This window comes from Piliocolobus tephrosceles, chromosome 1, assembly GCF_002776525.5.
Source record: "Piliocolobus tephrosceles isolate RC106 chromosome 1, ASM277652v3, whole genome shotgun sequence".
Classification (NCBI taxonomy): Eukaryota; Metazoa; Chordata; class Mammalia; order Primates; family Cercopithecidae; genus Piliocolobus; species Piliocolobus tephrosceles.
The window spans coordinates 131,823,536-131,835,568 of NC_045434.1; the positions used below are offsets into that span (position 1 = coordinate 131,823,536).

At 40.0% G+C, this 12,033-nt stretch overlaps 1 long non-coding RNA gene across 1 annotated transcript; it reads right to left on the minus strand.

The window, feature by feature from the left end:
- Nucleotides 1-990: 990 nt before the first annotated feature.
- Nucleotides 991-2,669, minus strand: LOC111539446. Its single transcript, XR_002730682.1, has 3 exons — nt 2,574-2,669; nt 1,938-2,067; nt 991-1,404 (listed from the first exon to the last, which is right to left on the minus strand). It is a non-coding gene; the product is annotated as an uncharacterized LOC111539446 (long non-coding RNA).
- Nucleotides 2,670-12,033: the final 9,364 nt, after the last annotated feature.

The following is a 12,033-nucleotide window of genomic DNA, read 5'->3' on the forward strand; positions in this document are numbered from 1 at the left end:
TAAAGATCACCAAAATGTTTATACTTTTTGGAACCAATAACTTCACTGAAAACAATTTATTTCCAGAGTATGAGTCAACAGAAAAAAAAAAAAAAACAAGTAAAATACATGTGCATGTTTCTTCCTGTGAAAACAGCAACACAGAATTTATTAAACAAGTTTTGAAACAGTTGGCTATGTGGTAACATGGAACAACTTTCTTCTATAATGCTAAAGGATAAAAGCTTAGAGAATAGAATATATTCTATGACTCCAACTATGAAAGAAAACATAGGTCTACATAGGAACAGAGATGATAAACATGCAAAAGCAGGTGTTGGGTTCATGGATTATGTGTATTTTTCCTGCATTCAAATTTATCTTTATTATTGCTTTTTTATGTTCCCTCCTCCTCCCCCCAAAAATCCTAAAGGTCTTGAATATGCCCCTATCAGTATTTAACATTTCTTCTGAAACTGGGTCTAGATGACTCAATCTGCTCCAGTGTTTTGAACAACATGAATAGCAAGGTTATTCTTTCTATTTTTTTTAACAGCCAGACACAGGTCTTCAATTGTACAGCTGGCTTCTTTGTTTGAGATACATTACTTTCAATCATTTTCATGATCCTCTGCATGATTTACAGAAGCCGAGTGGTATGCTTTAGTATGTCCATGGTCCTTCTTCTCCACTGTCATGAGATTCTTAGGTGACATTTTTTTAGAGCCATTATTCTCCATTTGCAGAAGCAGAATGCAATGGCATGAGCTGGGACTCTGGGAAACCAACAGCCAAGAATTCAAACTACAGCATACTACGAAACACTCAGATAAGATGTCCCCGTCATATTCTATCATTGGGCAAAATAAAATGTAAAACACATGCTCAAAACAGCAAATATTCTGGGTGACAGTGACACTGGTATTCGGAAAGATGAATAAATGCAATTAAGAAACCAGGCAAAGAAGTAAACATGCCATGTAGCTTACAAAAGACCAGCAACATTGTGTTTATTTTAATATTGTTTAACGGTAACACCTAATAAAGAGAGCATCATGATTGTGTGAACTAAATTTTCAGTCATAATGAATGCTACAAACTTAACCTCCCAAGTTTAAATAGGCTACAACGTCTTGGGAAAAATGCAAGAAGAATTATTTGATAAAGGTGACGGTTTTTCACACCTGAAAATAATGTTTTTCTTCCAGCCTATCTTGATCAACAGCCAGCAGCAACACATTGCAGATATAATCTCAAGACCTTGTGGCATGTACTTGTCACTACATGCATAACTTACTATGGACAGAGGATCACGGAGATTTTGAACATAATTTCCCACACGACAGGAGATTAAATAGACCACACTGGAAGAAGGCAAGAAGAAGCTAGGTCTCTGGAGTACCAAAAAGTAAACTTCAGCCAGTTCTGGAAGCAGATAAACAGCAGGAAATATACTTTCAGATGGGCTACTTTCTCAATAGTTCTTGCTTGCAGTAGCTCTAGGGAAAGTATGAGTTACTGGGTAAAAATGTGATAGAAAAGGGGCCAGCCTTGGGAAAATTTGCAATGGAAGAAAATCAGTGTCTCCTCATTTACATGTTTCTTTCTCCTCTTCCTTTGTAATGCTACCTTTCTTGGGGTATTCCTTCCCCTAGAATACCCTGCCTGTCACCCCACGAGAACCTGCTCTTGAGACTGCATTTCTAATACCTATAATGAGATGTTAGGTAAATGCCTTCTCTCTCAGTATGTGTATATACATATTAAGTTTTCTCTCTATGCTGTGTTTTCTCATGCAGGAATATCAGACATTAATGAACCAATAGAGAAGATACTAGGGTGCAGAAGAGCTTTCCCAGTGTCCTGGGAGCCATTCTACACAGCATCCTGCAGCATGACTTTGGATCTGCTGTGCTTAGTTCCTTTACTTGTGAAAATAGAGTAACAGTAACACCTACCTCACAGGATTGTTCTGAAGATTAGAGGGGTTCTTTCATGGAAAGCTCTAGAGCAGTGCTTGAGACATGGTAAGTGCTCAAAATGTGTTTATTATTATTATCATTATCAATATTTGATGTAAAAGCCTTTCTGAAAGAAATCACACAAGAATATGATCAGTTAAAAAATATGAATGAATGAAAGTATGTTTGATGCTGTCACAACACAGAGTGGCATAGTGGTTAAGAACATAGGCTTTGGAAGTCAACCATCTGTGCTCAAAGCCTTGTGTCACCACACGGCCACTGTGGGACACTGGGCCTCAGATTTATAGCCTGAAAAATGGGAAACAATGTCTGTCATATGAAGTTACTGTAAAGATCAAACCAGCTGAGAAATGTGAAATACTGAACAGTGCCTGACACAAAATAAACATCAAATTAATGGTAGCAGGAAGAAAAGAGTGCTCTTCAGCCAAAATTTTACCTTCAGAAATTGGTTAAGAAGAAATGAGTGCTTGGGAATCTTACTGTCAGAGCTAGGGAACACAAATAACCCCAAGATATGATCCAAATGAGAAATTAGACACCAGAGTCAGCAGGTCTCAGGACTCGAGAACATGTCATAGGTCTGGGGGCCAAGTGACTTCCCAATACCCCAGTCCTGAATTAGGCAGATGTGCCTTTGGCTGAGCTGGACTGAGGCCTCCTCCAAAGGGAAAAATAAATGTGCATCCTGACAAGAGCTGACTCTGAAAGACAGAGAAACCCACAGAGGCTGAGTTTCACCAGCACAACTACTTCCAAGCACATTCCTCAGGTAAGTCATTTCTCTTCCAAGGGGAGGACGGAATGAGCTTATGGTGAGAGGCTGAAAGCTTTTTCCTTTATTTTCCCCTCATGGGGGAGGAGTGGAAGTGCTATCCTCTCTGTGGGAACCTGCAGACTATGGAAGTTTCCCCCAACACTTGCCATTGACTGATGTATCTGCATGTTTCTATATCCACATCTTCTATATGACGAATCTAAGTGGGAATAGCCTCCAAAGTAATCTGATAGACACATTATAAGTATAAATATTGTTTATTCTCCTTGGGGTAGTTTGTCCTCAAGATGATCACCATCAATTTCTCCCCTCCTTCTATACACACTTTTCCTCCATCTGGAGGTGGAGTCTGTTTCTTCATCCTGTTGAATCTGTGCTAGCCTGTGACTGCTGTGACTAGTAGAATACAGCATACTGATGCTGCCTGGACTCCAGGGCTGGATCACAGGTGTCTTACAACTTCTGCCTGGCTCTTGTGGAATGCTTGCTCTAGGAGGTATCAACCCCCTTGTGAAAATCAAACTGTCTTGAAACCTCCATGCTGTGAGAAAACCCAAGCTAGCCATGTGGGGAGAGAGAGAGATGCCCAGCCAGCATCCAGCTGCTCCAGCCATTTCAACTGGGGCATCAGCCAAGAGAATAAAGAATCCACTTTAGATTTCCAACTCAGTCAGTTCAGATAACTCCAGCCTCAGCTGAAAACTCACAAGAAATTCCAAGTTAAAACCACACATCTGAGCCCAGTCAACCCAAAGAACCATGAGAGAGAACAATAATTAATAATTATTTCAGTGACTAAATTATGGAGTTTAATTATGCAGCAAAAGATAACCAAACACTCCCTTTATTGACTTTACCAAATTCTTCACTAAGCCTGCTTCTTCTTGTGGTTGTCTTTTAAAACTAACTCAAATGGTGCTTGAACAACTAAGACTAATTTTTTATTCAGAGGACTTTAGCATTCAAGATAGATGATGCTTGGCATTTGTTTTGGTGTTATCTGAACAAAACAGAAAAGCTCTCCTTCTATGATCCTCACTAAGGATTGTTCTTTAATCCTCAATTAAAATGCTTTATAAAAACAAATGAAATTGGGTTCCTTCTAGCAGGCTAAATGTCACATCTCTAACGTAAATAATAGATTGGACAACAGAGAGAATGAATATTTACCATGAAACTAATTTCCTATAATTTGATGCCAATTAAGATTGTAATTGCTTCCTCAGTATCACCAGATCATTCACAGTTTCAGGAAGTACGAGTATATTTGGTTACATTTATTTAACTTGTGTAAATGCTTCTGTGATCTGTTATTTCCAGAGAAAAATGGAACTTGAAACCAGGAACACTTCTGAACTAATTTTCTGTAATGGTAGACCTTAAAATCGGATAAATTAGTTAAGCCAGTAATGCAAATGAATCCATGCTCATAACTCTGATGTTCAAAGAAATTTAAAAAGACAACCAAAGATATATTCAGGTAGTCATTAATCAGTCCTCCTTGCCTATAGTTCACTTATAGATTTGATGGAATATTTTTGTGAAATGCATTCTTTGAATGTAAGTTAGGGCCCCAACAGATCAAAATGCCCATGACTGGGACATGATGTAGATACTGATTTATATAGAGGAGGACAGTCACATGTTTGCCTGCCAGGAACATTTTTCTGAAGGCTAAAGATATTTTGTTTGCAAGACTGTGCTTATTTTTCTGGCCCAGGAAACCAGGATATATGAGACTTACAATCTTTCAACTCCCTGGCACTCAGGGTTAGCCTCTTTATTTCTCTGAGCTTCTCTTGGGGCAAAAAAAAAAAAAAAAAGGATGTGTGGAATTTAGGAATTAGGCACATGAACTAATTCATGTAAAAGTGACCTGCTTGATCTCTGACTTTTATAGCAAATGATATATACATAAGAACACACGAAGAGGGGAACTCTCCAATTCCCCAAAGCCCAGGCCACTCTGTTGAGCACTTTGAGCACCACTGGAGGTAGCTTATGTTAACTCTTACAGACACCAAGTAAATTGCTATATTGGTATAGCTTCTACCCAAGAGAATCTTGCTAGGATCTGATCTGTGTTCAGGGCTAGTGCTGGTGTTTCTGTCCCAGAGGCCTTTCTTCTGTTTTAACCAAACTATTTCACCTGCTAATCCTAATATTCCAGATCATCTCATCCCACTCTCCAAGCAAACATGGAGAGCAGAGCAGTCCCATCTCAGTTATGGCAGCAGATGAAGCAACTCAGGCAAGTAAATGACATCCTTCCCATCTTGGGCCTTATAACCAGGAAGTGCGTAGTCTTTTTTGCCATCTACTCTGGGCGTGTTGTTGAGTCTTGGGATAAAAGGTACTGAGCATAGACGCAGCAAGTAAAATATTGGGCTTTGGTGAAGGCCCACGAGTCATTGTCATTGGTTCTGAAGCATGAAACTTGGTTGGTTTTCCCAGCCCTGAAATACTTGGAACTCCTTTTGGACCCCTCCTACGAATTCAGAACCACATAAAGGAAATGGTAGTGGTAGGAGAGAAGGAAGGATGCAGATGGAGGAGGAACTATAGACAGGGCTGTCGAAGTGGTAGTCTCTGAGAAATTGTTCTCCAAGGATACTGAAAGAAAGGCTTTTATTTGGACCTATCTTTACATGATTGCTTTTACCAAAAGTAGAAGTCAGTCGTGGACTGAGAGAATTGGATTCACATTTTTAAAATCTGTGTTGCAAGCAATTCTAAAGTCAACACATGATAATATAAACACACAAGTCCTTTCAGGAAAGCAAACATGACGTAGTCAGGTAGATATGATATCAGTGATAGAGGCACCCCAATGTGATCATAGCTTTCTTTGTTTTTATTCTCCACATTGATGGGAAATTTGTGATTTTTCGTCCAGTAACAAAATCAATAGAACTGTGACTTATATTTCACAATTTAAATGGATGACTTTATACACTTTAAAAGTTCAATAATATTTTCTACCATTATATGTTTTTTTTTTTTTTTTTTTTTTGGAAAATTTCAAGGGGACATACCCCAACCTTTCCCCAGTGCTTTGTGAATATTGTCATCTCTAATGATATTTCTCCAATTTCCTGGGGGAGCTGTGATAACATCTAGGCTTTACCTTCCATTGACTTTGAACAAATGGAACTCAAAAGGCTAAATAAAGTATAGATTAGTCAGAAATCTGAAATACTGGAAAGGGTTGTGGCAGGTAATTTAAATGAAAATTACTTTGATTGTCACTAAAAGTAACAATTGAGTGTCAAGATGACATGCACAGTACCATAAGCCCCTGGCAGTTGTGGATTTAACATTCATCATTTTAAATGTTCTTAAATGACCCTGAAAGTCCATAACACGGAGTAATTTATAATTTTGATGAGGCACAAATCTCCATTGGCTGAACTGGGAGGCAGGCATGAGTCATTTAACTGGATATCATGACTTTAATTCTCTACTTGTTTCCTTGTAGGAGTTTTGTGGACTTGGGAATTTACAAAGTTCTCAGAGATTTCTTTGCAAACATTTGTATAATTAATATAGTGTAAGAAACACTTAAAAATGGTGGTAAAGGGGTAAGGGGTACAAATACATAGAAATATTTGAAGAATTATAACCAGCATAGAACACTGACATGTTGAGAAAGCTCAATGAATACTTATTTGTGTTGATTTATTATTAAATGGAATAATGTATGTTAAGCATCTAACACAATGTCTGACACATGGTGGGGTGTTCTTTAAGTCTGAACTTCCTTTTCTTTGCTTCATGTTTACTGTTGAAACATTTATGTGGTAGCTTCCACTTACAGATAAATTTTTTTTAATTAGATAAAGGAAGAAAATACCAGAGACTATCACTGTTTGTTGTTGTTGTTGTTGTTGTTGTTGTTGTTGTTGTTGTTGTTTTTAATTTTCCAGGATTTCAGCAATGTTTAGTGCAAAATCTGCTGAGGATAAGGAGTCTCTGTTGTAAACCCACACTTGATTTAGCAGTCTGTATTTATGTATAGCGACAGAGGCATTGATTATACATTCTCTTAATCTGCAGCATCACAGTGTGACAGGATTAGGAATCTGGTCCCATATGCAGATGTTAGGGTGTGTGGCAAAATTGAGACACTTCAATAAATTTGCTTTTGAAGATTAGAAATGGGTGCTTGATACACCCATTTGGCTTTTCTCGGTGTCTGAACACAGAATCTCAGTAATCCTTCTGATGGCAATCTCATTAATGTGTCTTTCAGATCACATTACATTTACACACATATCATGTCTGCTTAAAAATCAGATAAGCCTAGGTTTCATTAACATGGTCTTTTTTAAATGAGTGAATATTTCAGTAAATGACACTGAAATAACTTTTCTGTAAGATTTGGTAATTTACATATTTTGCAGATATTCAAATGAAAACTGGTCCAAAATACAGCTATTATTGCTCTAAAACTCAGGAAGCTGAGTGTTTTTTGATGCATCCCTGTAATAGATTTTCATAATGAGAGGATCCTAAGATTTTGTCTTTGTGTTTGGATATTTTTGGGGGGAGGGAGTGTTGTTAATAACATCTTCCCCCAACATGGGTTTCTAAAGTACTGTGGTTTCACAGGAGTGACAAACAATAGAAATCAGCCAAGTGTTTGGTCATCAAAATATGAATATGGTAATTCATACCAACCGCTACTGTCCCTTCACTCAAAATAATGAGAAATCAGTTATACATTTGCATGAAAATTGAAATTTAGGGTGGCATTATAGTTGTAATCTGCTCTTCCATCCCCTCCCCGTTTAACTGCCTTAGGTTTGCAAACTGCTTCAGCAACCGTCAGCCAAGAAATGTGCATGTCATCTGCAAATCACAGATCACAGATCTTGACTTGAGTGATTGTAGAGGGAGAAGTGCTGAAGGGTTCATAGTGGCCAGAACAAGACTTAAAAGTAATGCGAAATAGGGAGCAAAGAGGGCTGCAATTGCCTTGGAGCCTAAAATAGACTGAGCTTCAATGCCATCGAAAAAATCACCAGCTTCTCCATCATTTCTTTAAAGGTCAAAATTTTTGTAGGTGCACTGGGAGAGCAGCAGATTGCAGATGCGTTTAACAGCAGGGTATTTTCCGCTGCCATGACCAGTTAAGGAAGATTTTCAAAAACACACTTGCTGGTAAACAGTTTGGCCCTACTCTGGGTCATCTGCCTTCTATGGTCTCCTTGCTGCCTGGATTCTTACCTGGGTAGAGTCCCAAACCTCACATCAGTCAAAGTTAGGCTTTCAGCACAGTCTATTATGGTTTTTAGAGAGGTACCTCAATGGCTTTCAGGGAGGTTTTATGGTGTGGGGCTGCTTCTTCCCAAATGCATGAAGCACACGCATGAGGCCTACAGGCCCAGAGCATGAACTCACACCATTTCTTCTTCATGCTGCTGGTCAACCGGTGGGCACCTTGGCCAGATGCACATTGTCAAGTGCCTAATGCAAGCCAGCTATGCTCAGTAACTCCCTCTGTGGAACTGCCCAATGGAACTGGAGGGGACCAGCTATTTGGTCGCCTCTCAGGGAGGTCACCCAATGGTCTACCATGTTATACTCACCTGTTAGGTGTTATAAAACAAGTAAGCCGTTTGGAAAACCCATCCTGAACCCATGGTCAGAGTCAGACTGAGGATGGAAAATCTTCCAAATCTGCCCACATTTTTCACACCAGTCTGCGAGGGCACACATCAAAAATGATAAGGATCCAGAGTTCTTTCAAGCTCTTCCAGATCTCACAGGTTCCCACAGACAGCAGATTTCCAGGTGTGAACAGAGGAAGACAAGACCCCAGTGTAGCTAAATTCTTCTTTTTTCTACTACAACCTCCACCTCCTGGGTTCAAGTGATTCTCCTGCCTTAGCCTCCTGAGTAGCTGGAATTACAGGTGCCCACCGCCACACCGGGCTGATTTTTGTATTTTTAGTAGAGATATGGCATGAGCCACCACGCCTGGCCTGTAACTAAATTCTTAATGTTTTTCCTCTGAGCCACAAACATGCTGGAAACCACCTGTTCCACAAATTTTCTCTGTCCCAAATACCTTGGATTCAAATGAAAGCTCAGCACCAGTTAGAAATTACACCTTATCTAACATTCCCTCCTACAGCAACCAGTAAGTAACACACTGGCACAGGTGGATGAGGGCGGCCACAAGTGGGCCCCGGGGAAGAACGTGTGTGCTAGCAGCTTACTGTTCAAAACTGTCTTAAAGATACTGTTCATAGTATTAATGGAGCCATGCATTCACATTTGGATGGCAAAGTATTTAACGTGGCTTGTCCTGGGCATGGGGCTTCCTGAGGATGGCTCACATTTTCCAAAAGGACATTATAAGGCTGGAGATCCTGACGATCTTTCCCCTTGAAAGGGACACAGGATGTTCTCCTTCCAATGCTTCTCAGCACCTACTTTTCCATTTGGCAAAGAAATGACAGGCATTAACATTAACTTTTTGTATTCAATCCTTCATGGTTATCGCAAGCAGAAGAGAGTGGTAACTGAGACAGGGACACGGTTGTATAAACTTAAGTTACTTTAGCTATCTGTGCCTCAGTCCCTCACCTAAAATAAAAGAATAATAGCATGAATCCATAGGGTTGTTGAGAAGATTACACAAGTTAATATATAAAAAATGCTTAGAATAGTGCCTGGTACATAGTAAGTACTTAGACACAAGTTCAGTTTAAAAGATTGCTGCTGCTACTGCTGTTGTTATATCTTTGCAGCACCTTATCCACCATCTTTCACTGTATGGAAGCAAGGAAGAGCGAAGCAGGAAAGACTGGTGAAAAAGTGAGATGAGGGAGCAGGCTATCACAGTCTCGGCAGATCCACAGAGTCCATGGGGTTTCATTCATTTGCAGATGTTCTTTGTGTCTTCCGCTCTAGTTTTTATCTTTTCAACTCCTGTAGCTCACTTTCTGTCTTCATGTACATCTAGGTCTTTCACAGGGACAAAATAAGACACTTTCAAGAGTTTTCAGAAGTCAGTGCAGACATAAGAATGAGTAAAGCCAGGACACCCATGTAAGAACCAATGTGGGTACTGGAAATGTGGGTTCCGGAAGGGAAGGTGGCAATATAGTGCTTAGAGTCCCAGTATTTATCCGTATACCACAGTAATTCTTGTGAATGAGAACACAACAAAGGAAAGGGAGGAATTTCATTTGGAATCATTAATCCACTCATGCCACTTTCTTAGCCCTTAATCATTAAGGGATCCAAGCAAAGAAGCTTTCATCCAGCCTAGGAGATGCAGAGCAGTATGCTGCTTATGCCGGCACTGCCTCTGCCTGCTGCTTTAAAAATGCCCAGAGCCCAAACCTGGGAGGAAAGCAAGTGGTAGTTTATGCTAAAATGCTAAAACCATTTGAAAGCAAATGCATATAATAAAAAGAATTTAAGCAGCTGGTGGATGTCATTACATTCATTTCTCAAGGAGGCCTGTCTTCTGGTGACACCAATCAAAGAACTAGGTCATCTCTCAACAGCAATTTTCTTGGAGGCCATGAAATTCTTGCATTGATTTCATCTCCCTTTGGCTGAACATGCACTGAGAACAGCCAAGCTGGCGAGGGCTCAGGCAGCCCATGGGGCTGTCATCAACTCCATCTGAAGAGTTTATATTCTTAATGGGATCAGAGGTCTTATCGGCGATTCTTCATAAGTGCAACAGAGAAACGATCTTTCTTTCACCACTGATTCCACACCTGACAATTCTCCTATTTATCAGTTAACAATTATTGTCTGAGAGCAAGTCAATTACAAGAGAAATTTATGAAGTCCTTAGCAACTAAGAAGAAACTTGATGGAATCTTATCTATTCTGTTCAGAAAATGAAATGTGAACTGTCTGAAGACAGTACTAACATCACATATATTAGCACCACATCATAATACATATCATTAGGACATTAATTCTTGTGCTTCTCTATATATCAAACAAGTTATAACTATATCCAGGGGCAATTAGAAGCTATGGTTGCTGTAAAAGGGGGGCATTAGTCCTGGCCTCCTTCTTTGTGAACCCTTCCCAGCACCCTAGGAAGAGTTGCACTGTCTACAAATTCATGTCATGACTCAGGATTTATAGTGGTGTCATTTATCTGCTTACTCTTTGCTAACAGTAATGGAGCCCTCTTTGAGAAAAGGAGCCACATTTTATTCAACCTACTCCCCCCCGTGTCTAGCACAAGCATGGCACATAGAAGGGGCTTGAGGACATTGTTCTGATGTGTTAGAATAGTGCCTGGCACATAGTAAGCCTCTAATGTTTCTCTTCAGCCTATAGACATCAGTATCGTTAAAGAAAAAATTGTCCAATGATGCTTGTTAAACAACAGTAAGGCAGAATTTAATTCAAGGGGAGGATTCATGATAAATAGAGGGACCACTGCATTAGGGTCTTGCATGGAGAGATTGAGCTCAACTCCAACTCCCTCAAGGACAAGTGGGGATTTATAGCCAAGGAGAAGGTTGAGGGTCGGCGAATGTAAAATACTAAGAAGAAACATCAGGGGTAGGTGGGACTCCTGCTAGACCAACTCAATGGAATTCTTGCTGAAGGTGGGCCAACATGATAAGATGTGGAGAGGGGTCAGAAACCAACAGTGGGAAAGTTAGTCAGTTCACTAAACTGACTTACTAGGAATCTTGCTCACATTAAATTCTACAAGGACAGAGGGAAGCCCAAGTCCAGGCCTAGTCAAGCAGAGGTCTCAGAGGAGCCTGATTAAAGTTAGTTCAAGAAGAGTCTTTGTCAGCATTTTGAAGAGCTTGCCCTCTCATTCTCTAAAGCTCTGGCTAACAAATATTCATGAAATTCCTAATCAACATTCTAGACACCAGGGTCCATTTTGTACCCTGAATTCAGAGAATCCAAGGACAGCTTCAGAAGGAGACCTTTCTGCAAAGAAAATATGTATATCCAGTTTCATTGTATTGTGTTGTAGATGCTCTGACCTCCACCTTTCAGCCATGGAAAGGAAGGAAGTATTTTGAATAGTTCTTTTTGAGGAATATCTGCGGTCCCATCTCCCCGCCTTGTTCTGACCATTGTGGCAACCACCAACTGGAACCTGACAGCAGCTTGCTGCAATTGCTACATATAATCAGGCTTTCTGTCCTGGACTTTTCTTCTGCCACCAGAGACACCCACTCAGCCATCCCTGGGCATGCTGGAGAGGTTCATACTCCCTGAAGGCCACTCTTTTCCAATGGCATGTGAAAGCCAATAGATGACTATGGCTGTCTGGCAGTT